This window comes from Hyaena hyaena, unplaced genomic scaffold (assembly GCF_003009895.1).
Source record: "Hyaena hyaena isolate Hyena2069 unplaced genomic scaffold, ASM300989v1 scaffold_1406, whole genome shotgun sequence".
Taxonomy (NCBI): domain Eukaryota; kingdom Metazoa; phylum Chordata; class Mammalia; order Carnivora; family Hyaenidae; genus Hyaena; species Hyaena hyaena.
In genome coordinates this window covers 253,336-271,113 of record NW_024082040.1, presented here as the reverse complement: position 1 = coordinate 271,113, position 17,778 = coordinate 253,336, and positions in this window count along the sequence as shown.

Below are 17,778 nucleotides of genomic sequence, written 5' to 3'. Positions count from 1 at the left end.
CGGATGTTTCACAGTCCTTGCCTCCCTTTCCACATTCTGTAAACCAAAGTATTAATTCCTGAGAATCAGAATGGTGATTCTTTGAACAAAGAGACAAAAGTGATTGGGACAGCAGTTTTGACTTTTTAAGTTTATTTGTGCAGTCGTTATGTTACTTCATGGAAGCTTTATTTCATAGGGTCCATAGTCTTTATATTGTTAAAGCCAAAATTCTTTGAAATGCTTGGGTGTCCCATTTTGTGAGTAAAGTCATTCTAGTAAATAGCTGTAAGTCCCTCTTGCGGGGAGAACTGAGGGTATCATTACAGTGCATAATTTCCATAACATTCCTTGTTCCTTCTTCTGGACTCCTGACTACTTCTTTAGTCAGTCAGTTTAAGTTGTAAAAAACTGGTTCAGATACGAATTAGCATAAAATTTGTGACTTTAAACCAAAGTGACTACCAATTGTCCAGGCTTTTTTTGTTTGTATAGATTAAGCAGTATCTCTTTTGGTTATTTACATGTTTTATCACAAGGGAATTCACGTTCTTTTGACCATCCCCAGGGATTTTCTAAGGATTCATCCAGCTGTTTGCTACTCAGATATTGATATTTACAATAATTGCAAACTGCTTCTGTTAGTTAAATATCATTATTGTCTCCTTTATGTCAGGAGCACAGGATATGCCCTGTGCTATCCAAATGGTCGAATCTATGATAATACAACCTACCATCAGCTCTGACCTACGAAGAACATCTACTACATTTTTTTCTAATAATGCCAGTACCTTACTCACCCAAAGTTCTTTAAGACACTTTCCTAAATTGTAGTCAATTGGTAGATTGACGTTGTTACTCTCTAAACAGAGGATATTGCTACCATATTGGTAGCATTTGCCAACTCTGTGCTCTGCCCTTTTGTTCCATGTTCTTACCAGATCCATTGTCTTCTTCCCCGTCAGTATATATGGACTAAGTCCTGCAGATCATTGAAGATATAGTATCATTCCTGCGTTAGCTGACATTACCCTTTCTTTGTCAGGTTGTATAGTGACAATCCTAATTGTTGACATGGATAGAAGGCGAGGCAGAGTCAAATCTGAATGAAGCATGATGTCTTGAAAGAAAAAAGAGCAGGCCACTTCTGAAGGTCCTGTGAATGAAGTAAGCCTAAGATTTCAAGTGTATATATACCCTGCTTTCTCAATATCATGTCTCAGGCTCCTAGTCTTCCCAGATCAGGACACTTAGATTTTCATAGTGGACTTGGTGGGTTTGAGAATTAATATTATTATTCAACTTAACCTGCAGCTCCATTGTTGTCCAGGTGGCTTTGTGATAGAGAGTGCCAGTCTTAGGTTTGCCTGTAAGTAAAGAAATACCACCCAAAGTGGGGAAAAGGGGTGGAAGTGGGAGCTCTATCCATATACAAGAGGGGATTATAGAAGATAGAATTTGAGTTTAGGCCCCTGAGGGAGAGGCCTGGCAATAAGAGTCTAAAATCAAATAGAGTTATAGAAAATAAACTTGATTCCTTTCCAGAATTTGGGGATATCAGATTTTGGGAGGTGGGAGTGGAGGTTATTCAGATGTGGCCAGTAACTGGAGGAAGAAGGAGAAATTTCAGTGTTAACTGAGGGGAGCCAGTCAGCCTGTCTGACATGAAGAAACAAATTCAAGTAATTTTGCTCTAAAGTGAAAAGAAAGAGCAAGACAGAACTACAGCACAGGTCAGTTATCAAATATTGGACTAGCAAGAACAAAGCAGACGTTCTTCCTTTTCTTTCTGGCTCTAATCATCGCCTCTTCTTTCTTTATAGCCTACCAGTATAGCCTCACCCTTTCCTTCCCTTTTAGCTTCCTTGTTTCTATAGTGCCCTTTGAGGGATAAAACATGTAGCCCACAAGGTACACGGGAATAAAAAAAGAGATGGAGGTTTTCTGCAGGAACTGTGGCTGAAGCATATTAGGCAGGTAAAAGGGATTACAAACCACTTTCTCTAATCTCTATGGTTTTGCAGATACAAAATTCTTGTATCCAGATGGTATCTCATTCATCAGGGAGAGAGAGAGTGGGCATCTTGTAGTTAGTTCCAAATTTATAAACAATTGAGATGGAGGACAACGTTAATATGTTAATCTTAATATATATTAACCATGAAGAATATATCTCAGGATCAAGGAGAATGATGACTATCAATCTTCCTATTGAAACATTATCAGTGGAAGAAAGTGGATGTACACCACAGGAGAATCTGTGAAGGAAGGCAGGAAACTCTAAAGGAACAGTAACTTAATTTATTATTCATTTATTAGCCAATTTAAGAAAATTAAATGGAACCAATCCATTATTTCATCAAAGATGGGGTGTTGATAATGGTGTTTTAAGATAAAAGAAATGTATGTTTAAACAATATTAGCAATTAAAATAAACAAAATGTTCATATAAAGCCAGTATAGTTAAAAGTATATTTCCTTTATTCCTTCATTGACTTTCCCTCAGGAAAAAACTAACAACCATAAAGCCAGTAATTGTATGATCATTTCCTTTTAATGTCATGAGGGCTGTTGCATTCTTAACCGGATTTCCTTTCTGAAACATGGGGTATAATATGAATATAAGTGTGATTGTTTTTTTCCTTTCTAAATGTACAAAAACTAACTCCATATTATTAATTTAGGTGACTATTCTCCTAAAGCAATTCCCTTTTGTTTTTAACTAAAGTACTTCCTAATAATAGAATTCTAGAATCTGATCCAGTTTAGAAAAAGAATATACGAGACTTTAGAGAAAACTTATCAACTGTCAGAAGCCTGAGTGCATTATTCCCTTTGGAAGATAATGTCTAACTATAGAAGGGAAATAGAATTTTTGTAAACTCATATTGGATAAACATAGAAACTGACTCAAAAGAATGTGTGCCATGCAGCATCACCAATACTAAATGTTTAGTGAATGCTTACATATAGAATCTATTTTTAATGATGTAAATACAAATATACAAACATTCTCTAGAAGGAATTGTCATTGTTAAAAGATAGTATATGCTCAATATCAAGAGAAAGGTGCCTGTGTGGCTGCAATATGGTTATCTAGGAAAGAACAGTAGAAAATGATGGCTGAAAAGAGTCCTGTGGCTGGATCATGTAGGGCATTTTGGAACATAATAAAGATTTCCAATTTTATGTGAAGTGTGAACTTTGGAGGATTGTAAGCCCTGAAGAGACACCATCAGACCTGTATTTTGAAATGATTACTCAGATTGATGTATGAAGAAATGAGTATAAGGAGAATACACTGTAGAATATAAATCAGGAATACCAATATGGGGGCAATTGCATACTTGCATAAGTGATGGTGGTGGCTTGGTTACCATGACAATGGGATTGTTGATAAATGATCAGACATGGGATATATTCTGAAGGCAGATAACATTCCAGTTTTCTTCTTCTTTTTTTAAATGTTTATTTATTTTGAGAGAGTATGGGGGGCAGGGGAGAAGGGGCAGAGAGAGAGGAGAGAGAGAATCCCAAGCAGTTTCCATGCTGTCAGTGCAGAGACTGACACAGGGCTCAACTGGATGCTTAGCCAACTGAGCCACCCAGGTGCCGCAGGATAGTCTTCTGTTTTTTATCTGGAGTATGACAAGGAGCAGTCAGGATGCTTCTAGCGTTTTTGGCTTGAGCAACTGCATGACTAGGATTGACATATAATGAAATAAGGAATTTGGGGATGGATCGTGTTGGGTATGGGATATCAGTCTTTCCATTTTGGACATGTATACTTAGTGGAAGGATATATAGTAAAACCTTGGATTGCAAGTAACTTGTTCTGCAAGTGTTCCACAAGATGAGCAAATATTTCTAATAAATTTTAACTTGATAAACGAACAGTATCTTGGAATACAAGTAGTATGTGATGGCGAACATTGCATGATCACAACTGAGCCAATGGTTCTTCTCTCTCTCACTCACTCACTGTGAGTTTGTGGGTGATCATCTCCCATGCTTGGATGCTCCATTTCAAGCTGCGGTGTTTGGTAGAAATCAGTGATTTTTCAGAACATTGGAAGGTGTCCACAAATGGTACTAGTGTATTTTTTGTCACTTCAGAGTACTATGGGCAGTCCTTTGCTTTTCCATACAAGAGTAGGCTTAGGAATGCTTTGCTTTATTCTAGATCATTGGATAGGTTCCTTGTTAATGATACACACACACACAAAAAAGATTCCATTGAGCCAATAGTTAACAGTGATTCCATTAATGATAGTGAAACTCATTCTACACAAGAACTCTCCTCTCTCTTGTCTCCCTCACATCAGCTATGAAGTTTTCAAAGAAAAATGCAGGTTAATTTGTTTAATTTTCTTTATATTTTGTTTTTTGTTTTTATTTTATTTTTTATTTAAAAATTGTTTACTGTTTATTTTTGAGAAAGAGAGAAAGAGAGAGAGAGAGAGAGAGAGAGAGAGAGCATGAGTGGAGGAGGGGCAGAGAGAGAGAGGAAGACACAGAATCCAAAGCAAACTCTAGACCCTGAGCTGTCAGCACAGAGCCTGACATGGGACTTGAACTCACTGACTGTGAGATCATGACTTGAGCCAAAGTCGGAAGCTTAACCAACTGAGCCATCCAGGTGCCCCTATATTTTGTATTTTCTTTATTATTTTGTATTGTATTACAGTATTATAATCATTTTTATATGAATATTTTTGGGTTGTAGAACAAATCCTCTGAGTTTCCATTATTTTTTATGGAGATATTTGCTTTGATATACAAGTGCTTTGGATTACAAGCATGTTTCTGGAAAAAATTATGCTCTCAAACCAAGGTTTTACTGTATGTGGTTTGGGGAAATATTTGAATTGTGGAGTCATCAAGATATATATGCTGTTAGAAGTCATAGGATTAGTCCAGTGACAGAATTATCACTGATTCTAGACAAATCATAGTTTGAGTATAATAGTGAAAAGAAGAATTTCTAGCACCCCTAACACACTCCACATTGAACATCTGGTCTGGAAGAGTGAAGTCAGAGGAAAGAATGAGAGGAGAGGGCCACAGGAAGCCCAGTGTAAACCCCATAACTATCTGTTTAATGTTGCCTCCTTTCCTTTCAACCATTTTTACAATGTTACTTATATGTTGATTTAGTTGCTTATATTACTAATATCTTTATTAAGATTAAATTCTACATTAAAATTGAAAATGTAAATAATAGGGAATTGGTTTCTTTTGCTCATCACTTTATATCTAATCCCTGCCCTGGTGTCCAGTATACCTAGATGCTAAAAAAAAAAAAAAAAGAAAAAAAAAATGATGATGATGACTAAATAATTACTTTGTAATGTTATCCATGAAATATTCTTTTTTTAATGTTTATTTTTGAGAGAGAGAGAGTGAGCATGAGGGGAGACAGACAGAGAGTGAGGCAGACAGAAAACCCAAAGCAGTCTCTACACTGTGAGCACAAAGCCCGACATGGGGCTCAAACCCATGAACTGTGAGATCCTGACCTGAGTCAAAATCAACCAGCTGAGCCACTCGGGTGCTGCTATGAAATATTCTTTCACTGTGTAATCTGATTGATAAAAAGTATTTCACTTTATAGAGGTTTTTATCGATTTTTTTCCTGTGGATATCAATATACTTAAATATAGACATGTGATTGTACTTCTGTTGTTTTCCTTAGTTTATATACTTTTTAATATTCGTAATTTTGTGTATATTTACTACTTTCCATAGATTATTTCATTTTTAAAATTTACATGAAAAAATATTACATTGAAGTCAATAAATACTGTCATACATTTTTAAAATTTTTATTTTATGAAGTGCCTGAATGGCTCACTTGATTAAGGGTCTAACTCCTGATCTCAGCTTAAGTCCCAGTCTCACAATTTGTGAGACTAAGCCCCGCATTCAGATCTGTGCTGACACCATGGAGCCTGGTTGGGATTCTCTCTGTCCCTCTCTCTTTATCACTTTCCTGCTCATGCTCCCTCTCTTTTACTCTTTCAAAATAAATAAGTAAACTTAGAAAGTAAAAAACAAATAAAAAATTTATTTTGCATTTATCTCTTTAATGTTTCTGAAGTACATCCTGAAGAAAATTGTGATGTGAAGAGGAAAATATAGTTTTTCCTGCCAAAAAAATAACTCTGGCACCTTTTATTTAATACTTCTTCCTTTCATGATAAGCATAAGATGTTATATAAAGAATTTATTCTAGTAAAACTTACTCATAGAAAAATGCATAAGTCACAATGCATTAGTTCTATGATTTTTCACAGTGAACATACTCATACAACCAAGACCCAATTTTAACCAAATTCTATTTATCTGTCTATAGATTCATGATGTTTCTTTTTTTTAAAAAAACACTTAACACTTTGTTTATTTCTGAGGCAGAGAAAGACAGAGCATGATTGGGGGAGGGGCAGAGAGAGAGGGAGACACAGAATCAGAAGCAGGTTCCAGGCTCTGAGCTGTCGGCACAGAGCCTGATATGGGGTTTGAACTCACGAACTGTGAGATCATGACCTGAACTGAAGTTGGACACTTAACCAACTGAGCCACCCAGGTGCACCAGACTCATGATGTATGTAATTGCATCATCCTAAAAAAAATTTGGATATTGAAAATGCGATTTTAAAATGTAGATGGAGTTGTACGTGATCTCAAATGCATTGGCAGAATCTAAGAAGCTGGTCTTGCATCCCGCCCCCCACACTCTCACCCCAAAGTAACACTCACATCTTTACCTCTCCCACTATAGATAGTGTTGCATTTTTGAAATAAATTAAATAATGCAAGATACATTTGTATCTCTTAAATGTTTCCCCTCAATATTATGTTTGACATCCATTCCCGTTGCATGGAAACAGTTCATTCATTCTCATTGCTTAGTCTGTGTTTTTCTATTGTTATATTATAAGCACCTGTTTTTCTGTTAATAAACATCCAGATGTTTATTATATTTCAATCTTTATGATAATAAAAATGCAGTCTTTCATTGGACAAGTTTATGTATTTCTGTTATGTATATGTGTAAGAATGGATTACTTGGGTTGTCTACTTAGTTTCAGTATTTACAGCCAAACAGATTTCCAAAGATGTGCCAGGTTGAAATATTACTGTCAGTAAATAAGGGTTGTAGTTACTCCATATTTCCAATACATATTTTGCTTTGTTAGTAATTTTGGTTCGTTTGAGCAATATTTTGCTGGGGTTTTCATTTGCATTTCCTTGATTACCAATAAAGTTGAACACCTTTCCATATGTTTATCTGCTATTCAAATATTCTCCTTTTGAAATGCGTATTCAAATCATTTACCTATTTTTCCATTGTGTTTGTCATTTTCTTATTCATATGTAAGAGATATATGTTACGTGCTCATATCTATTATAGCCTTGTTTATCAATTGCATTTTTTACCCTTTATATTGAGAAATTTTTGTTTCCTAATTTAAAATCTTTATTTACTCCTAAGGTCATAAATATATCCTTCTCTGCGTTCTTTTATAAATTTTATTGTCCTAACCTTTACATTTAGATTTATAATCCATCTAAAGTTAATATTATGTAACATATATATCTCCAGTTGACCTTGCATCATTTATTAAAAGACTATTTTTTCCACTTTAGCAATTAAGTGGCTCCTTTTTATAACTCAGTTGAAAGTCTGTCTCCATGGACACCTGGGTGGCTCATCCAGTTAAGTATCTAACTCTTGATTTTGGTTCAGGTCATGATCTCATGGTTAGAGAATCCAAGCCCAATGTAAGGCTCCCCGTCCCCCCCACCCCCGACAGTGTGGAGCCTGTTTGAGATTTTCTCTCCATCTTTCTCTCTCTGCCCCTCTCCTACTCAGCCTCTCTAAATTAATAAATAAATAAACTTAAAAAAATACTTTAAAAAATCAGCAGATCATCTATTTTCTTCCTGTGTTCTACTTACCTATCCTTCTGCCAATATCACAGTATTCTAAGACAGTGTACTTTATAAGTTTATGATATCTGACAGCGTGAGTCCTCTAGTTTGGTTCTTCTTCAGGTTTGTTCTGGCTGTCTTAGGTTGTTCATGTTGCCATATACAGTTAAAAAATAGCATTTCAATTTAAAAATACTGTACTTTTGATTGGAATTATGATGAATCTATATATAGTATTTGAGGTGAATTGACATCTTTACAATACTGAGTCTCTAATTTGTCTCAGGGGAATCCCTTCATTTATTATGTCATCTTCAATTTCTCTCAGTTAAGTTTTATGGTGTTCGTTGTAGGATTATTATACATTTTGCTTTCATTTATTTTTATATTTTCTATTATAAGCTATTATAGCACTTCTTTAATGCAAGTGCTCACATGGAATTTGTGTGCTCAAAAATATATTTCACTTTTACTTTGAAAAATATTTTAGTGGAATATGACCCTTTTGATTGACAGGTCAGCACTTCAGGGTGAAAATTTAAAACCCGTCTACTGCATTCTTAACTTTGTTACTGTATTTTTCAGTTCCAGAAATTGTTTGACTTTCTTATGGATTCCACTTCTTTAGAGAAGTGCTCTAAATTTTTATCTATTTAGTCAATAATCTTTTTTGTTGACTAGAACTTATTAAGCATAGCACTTAAAAGTCTTAGATAATTTTTTAAATGTTTTATTTATTTTTGAGAGGGAGATAGAGACAGTGTGAGCAGGGGAGGGTCATTGAGAGAGGGAGTCACAGAATCCAAAGACGGGCTCCAGGCTCTGAGCTAGCTGTCAGCACAGAGCTCGACGCTGGGCTCCGACCCATGAACTGTGAGATCATGACCTGAGCCGAAGTCAGACACTTAACTGACTGAGCCACCCAGGTGCCCAAAATCTTTGATAATTTTAATACACGGCTCATCTGTAGGTAAGCTTCTGTTGACATTTTTTGTTATCCCTATTTGTGTCATGCTTAGTTTGGTTGGCAAAAATTTTATCAAAAGCCAAACATTGTGGGGCTCCTGGGTGTCTCGGTTGAGCGCTGGACTTTGGCTCAGGTCATGATATTGTAGTTTGTGGGTGTGGGCCCCACATCAGGCTCTGTGCTGGCAGCTTGAAACCTGGAGCCTGCTTTGATTTCTGTGTCTCCCTCTCTCTCTGCCCCTCCGTGTTCTCTCTCTCTCTCTCTTTTTCTCTTTCTCTCCAAAATAAACATTTAAGAAAAGAAGCCAGACATTGTGACTAAAAATTATGAAAATTCTAAATGATGTAAATGCCTTTTGCATTTCTTTGCAAAATGGGTAAAGTAGGAATTGAGTTGAGTTTAACCCGATTTCCAGTTTTAAACACTTTCTGTTTACTTCTGCTTCAATTTTACATCTGTGGTCTAACTCACCCAACAATTTATGAACAATATAAATTGTTGTTCATCAAGGACCCACCAGCCTGGCAAGATAAATCTAATCCTTGTTTTCTCAACACCTCAGGACTTCAGAAAACTATGATAAGTTCCAGAAAATCTCTGCCTTGCATCTCAGTCTCCTAGGTTATACTGATTGAAAAGTCAGCAATAATTTTGGTAAAACATCTGGTACATTCTTGACCTCAATTCTCCATTTTTGTTTCACTAGAATCCTCAGGCTTTAAGTCTAATTTTTTAAAATTTTTATTTTATTTTTGTTGTTGTTGTTCTTATTCAACTGATGTAAAACCGTCTGTGCTGTGCCCAGCCCACACCTACAACCTCAGATTTGTCTGGAATCAGCAAATATCATGCAGGACAATATTGATGCAATATAATGGCCTCCTTTTTGAAAGCTTTCTCATGTCTGTGATATTTTTTCTGCTAAAGTCCTGTCGCCTCATCACTTTACCTGTGTCTTCAAACAGTGTTTTTATTATATATATTTTTTTGTATTTTATATAGATTTTCTAGTTGAGTATCTCTCAAAAGAGACTCATTCTCACTATGTGATATCTTTTTTTAAATGTTTATATTTGAGAGAGAGATAGCACATGAACAGAGGAGGGACAGAGTGAAAGGGAGACAAAATCCAAAGCAGGCTCCAGACTCTGAACTGTCAGCACAGAGCCAGACACCAGGCTCAAACTCACAAACTATAAGATCATGACCTGAGCCAAAGTCAGACACTTAACCAATTGAGCCACCCAGGTGCCCCCACCATGTGATATATTCTTTTTTTTTTTTTTTTTTTAAATGTTTTATTTATTTCTAGGAGACAGAGAGAGAGACAGCATGAGCAGGGGAGGGTCAGAGAGAGAGGGAGTCACAGACTGAAACAGGCTCCAGGCTCTGAGCTGGCAGTCAGCACAGAGCCCGACGCGGGGCTCGAACCCACGAACCGCGAGATCATGACCTAAGCGAAAGTCGGACGCTTAACCGACTAAGCCACCCAGGCGCCCCGATATATTCTTAAATATCAAAAGCAAGAGAATAAACTCTATAGATATTGATTTGAAGACCTGCATGCACACATGAACACTCTGAACATACATGCAACTATTAAAATGAGTACTGTTCTTCAGAAATATAGTCAATGGTATTGTAACAGTGCATGGAGACAGATGGTAGCCACAATCTGACTATAGCATCATGTATAGACTTGTGGAATCCCCATGCCATAACCTGAAACTAATGTAACATTGAGTATCAACTATACTTTAATTAAAAACATGAGTGCTGTTCACTTTTAATCCATAGGTAGTCTTATTTTAATTTTGTAGAATATTATGTTCCTATAGCTTCCAAAATCTCAGACAATGAAAATGGAAAACTATCCTTAGCAAAAGTAAACTTAAATAGAAAAGGAATGTTTTAAAAATGAGATATGTGTAGATGCCATAAAAATTAGATGACATAATGTATCTATTTGTAATTTTTAGATTATTCTTTTATAATTCATTAACAAATGTATTTAGTGATGCTAAACATTGTTTTGGGCTATCAAAAATTACTTTAAATGTTGTTATAACATTAGAATAATAAACATCATTTGTTTTTCATAAATAGAGTTTTTATTATTACTAGAGTAAGCATGGCCTTCTAAAGACCATATTTGTTATCTTTGGTGTTCCTGGGCCAGGGGAAAGATTTTTAGTGATGAACAGTTGAATTACTTACAAGATTTCTTTCTAAATAATATATGAGCTTGAACCCTATGATAACATTTTCAGAAGATAATTATTTGATAGAGGAATGTATTTGAGAGCATGTAAGAATCTTGTGAATCCTTGTGTTTTCAGTCACTATAAGCACTATAAGTTCATATTTAAAAAGCTTCTAAGTTAAACATACAGTGCTAGCTGATGTTCACTTGTTTGTGGTTATTTTAACTCGCACTAACAGTTATATTACTACCTCTGTGTATATACTGTTTATCTATGTGTGTATATGTGTTGTATATACATGTATTATATACATGAATATATACCTTGTGGCTTTTTCTGAGATGCAAACATCAAGCAATATCTATTCAGAATATTTAGTTTAGGTGGCTTATTTTAAAGCTGTTTTTGTTTGAAATTTAAACTATATTCTGCATTACAGTGTCTTTAGAAGTTTTCAACATTTGATGGAAAAACATATAATTAAAAATATGATTTAACTTGTTTTAAAGTATTGGGTTTATAAATATTGTTACCGAGGTGATGATTTCATTTAATGAAAACATCCTTTGACTGAATCAGATTTGGGGCATTAAAAAGTTCAGTTAATAATAATTTATGTAGTGGATGAACAACAGAAGTAACCTTTGCTTCTTAGGAGATATTTATTTACTTACTTACTTAGTTACTTACTGAGATGAGAAGTGGCTTTAATGGATTTCCCCAAATACAAAATAGCTAGAGAAGCAAATTGGGTCATGATAAATAAATGAGGATTCTGGTACACTTCATTTTTAAAAGGTATAAGTATGTCCTTATCCAGGGGAAAGGTAGCTGGCAGTGGGTATTTGGGGAAGACATTATTCCATTATTATCACAATTAAAGGCTGAACAGTGTAATGGGTAAGAATCTAACATGAGGAGAGAGATTGCTTATATCCCAGCTGTACCATTAACTGCATGGTTTTGAGAAAGTTACCGTGTCTCATTTTCTGCATCTTTACAGTTGAGGAAATAATAATATTAATCAATAGGGTTAGTGTGGAGGTTAAATTAGTATATGTGAGATGCTTTGAACAGCACTATGTAACTTTAACTGTTAATATCATTGAGATCAAATATCAAAAAATATCATTGAGAAAAACAGATAATATATTCACATTCAAATGTTATTTGAAAGACCTAAACTTTCTTCAGTGTATTGTTCTTATGACCAAAAATACATTTTGGAAAAGGTGCTGAAAAATGTGGGCCGTAATAGCCCAAATTATCAGTGTTTGCCTTTTGAAATGTTGAGGATCAATCATATTTTGAGACTTTATTTTTCTTTGCCTAATTAATATTTTATATGAGGTATTTTTCTATCATGGGAGTTAATGTTTTTAGTATAGGATATAAATATAAGAGCTGTTTGCCATTTTTTATAATGAGAAATTCAAGCAAGCAGTCTTCTGTAATCCTTAGATCTATCTGCATCAATCTTTGATACTTTTGTATTCCTTTCATACTAAGATATTCCAGGATAAACTTATACTTCCTCTACTCCAATCCTCGGATCATCAATTTCTCCAAGAAGCTTTGCTTCCTATAAGTAGCATATGGTATTTAGAAATCATCTGGGTATTGATATTTTCATTGCTGCCAGGCTGTCATTGCATCTAAGTAGATGTGTTTATATCTATCTTATCTATCAACCCACCCACTTACCTACCTATATGTCAGTATTAAAAACCATGGATGCATGTTAGAATCCTCTAATTTCAATCTAATCAGTTCAAGCTTCTTCTAGGATCTTTTTAAAAATATTTTTAATTTCCTTACCCAACAGAGAGAAATGTGTCTCCCATTTCCTACATTTATTATTTGCTTAATCCTCAAATACAAATGAAGCACGATTCAGACTCACTAATCCACATTGCTATGGAAAATGAACCTGTTATCAAGAGTTAAACATGGGCTTATACTTCTTTGATTTTTTAGTTTGAAGCACAAGCACTTTCAAAGTGTGTGTGTAACATTTGCTGGTATGTTGGTGAAAGCAAGACTAATTCAACGTAATTGGAAAGAAAACCTCATAAGTGCATGGATACAGAGGGGAACAGTGATGCATGGGGGTGGGTATCACATTAACAGTCCATCACATTGTGTCACTGGACCCAAATGACTCCTCACCCTTCACTCACTTCTAAGATCCCCCAAATCTTATCTAATCATGGTATCTGGATCATAATCCATAGTTTTGTGAGCATATCAAGTCTGGCTATAGACGATGTACCATCTCCTCTTTGAAGTTCTCTAAAGTAAACAGACAAAGTATCCAGCCTGCATACTCTTTCCAAATGGTTATACTCTGTGGTAGGCAGGATTCTAAGATGCTCCCAAGATTCCTCCTCCTGGTACATGCACTGAATAGTTTCTTCTCTTTTTGTGGGGATGGGACCAGAGAATACGATGGTCTTCCATATGATTAGATTACTGACCTCTTCACTTTTACTTAGTCAAAAGGCTGATTACTCTGAGTGGGCCTAATCTGAACAGACGAGTCTTTTAAAAGAAGGTGAAACATCTGAGACATGCTCCTTTTGATTTAGAAGAAAGCAAACTACTGGTCTGTAAAGAAAACTGCGAAGCATGGAAAGATAGGTGTTCCCTAGTAGCTCAGGTCCTTCGTCCTGCAACCACAGAAACTGAATTCTGCAACAGGGATCTCAGAAGAGTTACTTGCATCTTGGAAAGGATGATGGGACTGGCCAACACCTAGAACTGAGCCTGGGGAGACTCTGAACAGGGAACTAAGCAAGTTGTTGGTACCCAGACTCCTAACCCGTACACATTGTGAGATAATCAATTTATATTCTGTTAAGGCAATAGTTTGTGGTAATTTATAATGCAGTGATAGAAAACAAATGTGTGCTCTCATTTAAAACAATAGAAGGGGCGCCTGGGTGGCCTAGTCGGTTAAGCGTCTGGCTTGAGCTCAGGTCATGATCTCGCTGTTTGTGGGTTTGAGCCCCGCGTCGGGCTCTGTGCTGACAGCTAGCTCAGAGCCTGGAGCCTGCTTCAGATTCTGTGTCTCCCTCTGTCTCTGACCCTCCCCTGCTCACGCTCTCTCTCTCTCTCAGAAATAAATAAAAACATTTAGAAAAAAAATTTTTTTAAATAAAAAATAAAACAATAGAGAGGAAGAGTTTGTTCAGTGAAATTGTGAAATTCAGGCACATGTTTCCGACTTTCTTTCCTACCAGCAAGGAATGGTCTCTGATTTAGGCACAGTTTTGCTCCCTAGGAGTGCTTTCTTAGCCTGGCTTTCTCTGTAGTTCTTGGCTCTGCCCTTTAGACTGTCCATCGTTTTTTAAAAGAAATGGTTCCAGTGTGCAGGAAAGCAACCCTCCTGCGGTGTCTGTTTCAGAAATGGGGCCAAGAGACCTCATTTAATTTTGAATTTCCTCAGCCCCTGCATCTCAGTCCAAGCTCTTATTTAAATAACTTTGTGAGTTTCCTATGACATTTTAGAAGGCTTAATCCCTGCCCCCAAAGTCACATTAATTTCATGACAGACTTATGTCTACCTTAGGGGTGTCAGGTGACTATGTAACAATATTCATATTTTTTGAATTCCATTTTTGTCAAGCTGATAAGATCTATTAGGCACAGCTTAAATCTCTCCGAGATCTTTAGAAAATCCTTTGCTACTATATCTTTGCTTTGATCTTTACCTTGAGGCCACTTATTGTTTCAGAATCTTTGCCAGACCCAGAGACTTGAGATGGAAAAGCTTTATTTTCCAAACCAGCTGGTTGTGACGCCTCCATTTTTCCCCTCCAAATTGACCTTGCAACATGAATGATTCATTTTTATCTCTTCTCTTTGTTCTCATACCTTATCCTACCCAGCTAAAAGAAGCCAGAAGATATTTTGCAAATTCTGTTAGAACATGTCCTTAGCCAGATCTTCTAGTTCATTAGGTACACTTACTATATTTCTGGGAACTTTCATGTTGGCCACTTAAGTCCCTACACACTTGGGTCCCCACTATCCCATCCTCCACAGCAGTTTCCTCACCGCTCTTAAAGACACAGTAGCAGTTTGTTTGCGGTTTTTCCAGGCTTGACATTAGGCCTCTCCCTTCTGTTCCTCTAGTACCAGCCTCTCCTGCTGCTGATGGTCACAAAGACAAAGCAACATTTTAGGTTTTTGTTATGCCAGCGTTCCATTTCAAGGTACTATTTCTATTTCAGATATATATCTATAATTGTACACACACACAGCTCAAAAACCAGAGGCTTAAAACACCACAGCAATCATATTTTATTTTCCTCCTCATTCTGTGGATCCACAATTTGGGCTGGACTCAACTGGATGTTTATATGATTATTTTCTACTGGAGATTCTCATTTTGCTGCTCATTCAGTTGAGGCTAGATGGACTCACAGAACATTAGGTGGTTACTATTGATTGTCATCTGGGCTGCATGTCTACAGCTTATTAGCGTGGGCTTCACACATTAAAAATAATATAAGAAGCCCCCCGTGCAAGAGGTGTGTGTGTTTGCATTTGTGCATGTGTGCATGTGCGCACGCACGTAATTTTGTTACTTTTGTTACTTTTGTTTTTGTCCTGTGGACAAAGCAAGCCCCATGGCCAAACTCAGAATCACTGTGGAGATGCCTACAGAGGACACATATACCTATGTATATGCATATGTATGCGATACATACAGAAAGTTTTGTTTGATGTCATTACTCTGACACCTTTTAGTTTGTTGCTAGAAATATACTGTAATTTTAAAGCTCTAGGTTAAAACCCTAATGACTCCCTGAACCCCCAAATGGCACAGTTACTCAGTTACTCAAAATTTTTGGTACCATGCCTGGGTTTGCTGTGTGCATTTTTCAGTATACATTGGACCATCTGGTTACCCTCATGGTGGTCATCTCTGTTACAAAATTATTTTTCCTAAATCTCACAGAGTCTGGTATGAATTTTTTTTTGCCTTCTTACTAGTGTATTATTGAGGTCCAACATTTATCTTTTTTGGATCCACTTGAATTTCCAAAGGCACTCTTTATAGAGCATTCACCTCCCATCCTGTCCTGATGTATTTTTTTTCTGTTCCCCTGAGGGAAAAAGTGCTTTCTTCTCTAAGGAAGAGGCAATGTCATCTGTAAGTTATAATGATGACTGTGAATGAGCTCTTTCCTCAAGTAAGTTATATTCTAATTAGAAAGGAAGATTTCTGAACAATGTAATCTTATAATAACCCTAATGTAACTTAGGGGAGTATGGTTTTGAAGAAGTAAGCTTGAAAGAATCTTCTCTTTCTGCCCTGATTTCTTAATAAAAAGCCAATGGCATAATTATAAGAATGATTTTTTTCCTTAAATCTGTTCCAGCAGCTCATGACTTCAATGTATTTTTAACTGACTCAGGATAAAGAAGTCACTGTTTTTCTTTGATAATATAGACATTAGAATATAATCCCTGAAACTCCAATAGACATACTCTTTCACCCTGAGTGAAGATGACAGTTTGAAAACAGAGAAAATAAAAAGAAGATTAAAAAAGAGAAAATTATATTGACTTTTGAGACATTTGTTCTGGTAAATTCTGTTACTCTTTTATATATATATATATATTATATATATATGTATATATATATATAAAATTTATATATATACATATATATATATAAAATTACTGATGATTATCCTCTTTTTATACATACTGAGGAATATATTTTCCCTGTCACTTGCAACTAACACTATACCTGATTAATATAAAGCCCTATTTAAAGCATTGATTCCAGGGTATAAATAAATATTCTAGGAGGGCTGTTACAAGGAAAGTTCCATTGTAACCACACATTAACAAAAATTAATGATGGTTTTTGTGGTATGTAAAAGGCATATGTTTATATATATATTATATATAAAATATGCTGAATCTCAATTTATATTTTGTCTATAAAAGTCACCACTCTGTTATCTTCCACATCATCTATTTTTTGTTTAGTCTTGCTTGTACTAGTCATTAACCCTCCAGGTAGGCATTTATCACTTACTTTAATGTAGATACTATGCTTTGTTCTAGGGAACAGTCATCAACAAGGTATATCTCATTCATTCAAAGAGCTTTTTGTCTACTTTAAGAGACCGTTGAAATACAATATGATGAAAGTTAGTTGGGGAAGGTTTCTGGCATGATGGAAACCTTTATCTTAATTGGATAATGCAGGTGTATACATTGATTAGAACCCAGACATTTTAAATACAATGAAGCATTTTATTGTGTATAAATTATGCTTCAATAAAGTATCCATTGTGATACTTTACAATAATAAATAATAAAGCAGAAGGGGTGGGTCTTGGGTGGCTCAGTAGGTTGAGACTTGACTCTTAATTTCAGCCCAGGTCATGATCCCAAGGTTGTGGGATCCAGCACCACATTGGGCTCCATACCGAGTTTGGAGTCTGCTTGCGATTCTCTGTTTAATCCTTCCTTGCTTGCACACTCTTTCTTTTCTCTAAATAAATAAATGAACATTAAAAATATAATAAAGCCGGGGCACCTGGGTGGCTTTGTCGGTTGAGCGTCCGACTTTCGCTTAGGTCATGATCTCGCGGTTCGTGAGTTTGAGCCCCGCGTCGGGCTCTGTGCTGACTGCCAGCTCAGAGCCTGGAGCCTGTTTCAGAGTCT